Raw genomic sequence first — 1,099 nt, 5'->3', positions numbered from 1 at the left:
CTTGGCCATTTAAGGCTTTATATGTGAGAAGGAGGATTTTAAATTCTATTCTGGATTTAACAGGAAGCAGGCAGAGTTCAGAGCTCATGGCAGCAGCATTTAGAATCAGCTGGGTTTTTTTTATTTTTTTTTTGTTTTTTTTTGTTTATTTTTATTCAACATGTTTTGCTATTGAATTCAGTGAAAACGCTATGTACATTTTTTTCATGGTATTAATTCCTCTTTTCTTCTTTTCATATTGATTGAAATGACTCCATTCCTAAATCATTAAATAGAAGCAGCTCTAATAACCTGTATTGATATTAAATGATGCGGAAGTCTTTGGTCTTTATCAGCCTTGTGTTTCCTTCGGTCTGCCACTAGATGTCACTGTCCTCCCTCTGGTCCGTCATGCGGCGGCATGCAGCAGCCGCCCGGCCCTGTGACAGGGACTCCTGCCCCCCTCCCTCCCTGCCTGTGTATATCTCCAGTGATCCGGTGTTTCCAGTCTTCATTGATCTCCCCCTGAGCTGCAGCTCGGTCTGCATCCTGCCTCCATCCACCCCTCATCCACCGATGCGCCCTCAGCCTTCAACCAATCCAGCTGCGCGGATCTCCATCTCAGAAGGTCAAACCTGCCTTTCATCCGCGGACTGAACAAGTTTTTCCTCCCCACCTGATCCAGCCTTTCCTTTGGTTCAAGCCTCCGATCAGCGGAGCTGCTGGTGAGTCTCCTGCTGTTATTTCTGAAGCTGCGTAAAGATCTGCATGGAGGGAAACATTGAGTGGAGGAAGAGCAGCTTTGAAAGGTTCTCAGTCTCAGCAGAAGGTCATGACATCTTCTCTGTCCTTTAAGATCCTGTTTCTATGGAGAAGCTTAATGTTTAATGATAAAAGGCTTTCTCTCAAAACAAGGTCTGATTTGTTTGTTCAGAGATGCAGAGTAAAGTTAATTAGCTTAATAAACTAAAACTGCCCTTAAAGTCAAATCAATTCCTGCTCATCTGAAGGCGATTAGCTCAAAACTTTATTTAAGGGGATCAGAGTGAAAAAGACTGAGCCACTATTCCGATTTTCAATTTGCAAGAATATTTGAAAAACATCATTTTGCACTGCAATA

General features: G+C 42.9%; 2 protein-coding genes across 2 annotated transcripts in view; one reads left to right on the top strand and one right to left on the bottom strand.

The window, feature by feature from the left end:
- LOC107096093 (plexin-C1-like) overlaps positions 1-1,099 on the bottom strand; it is a 21,833-nt gene that overhangs the window by 12,787 nt on the left and 7,947 nt on the right. The gene's annotated exons all lie outside the window — the stretch shown is intronic.
- Positions 586-1,099, top strand: part of rerg (RAS-like, estrogen-regulated, growth inhibitor) — a 66,593-nt gene continuing 66,079 nt past the window's right edge. Inside the window, exon 1 of the mRNA XM_015392600.1 lies at positions 586-704. The gene's annotated coding sequence lies outside the window, so the exon portion shown is untranslated. The remainder of the gene's footprint in view (positions 705-1,099) is intronic.

The sequence above is a fragment of the Cyprinodon variegatus genome, unplaced genomic scaffold, assembly GCF_000732505.1.
Source record: "Cyprinodon variegatus isolate N-32 unplaced genomic scaffold, C_variegatus-1.0 Scaffold598, whole genome shotgun sequence".
Classification (NCBI taxonomy): domain Eukaryota; kingdom Metazoa; phylum Chordata; class Actinopteri; order Cyprinodontiformes; family Cyprinodontidae; genus Cyprinodon; species Cyprinodon variegatus.
This window is presented reverse-complemented; position numbering and strand designations above follow the sequence as displayed.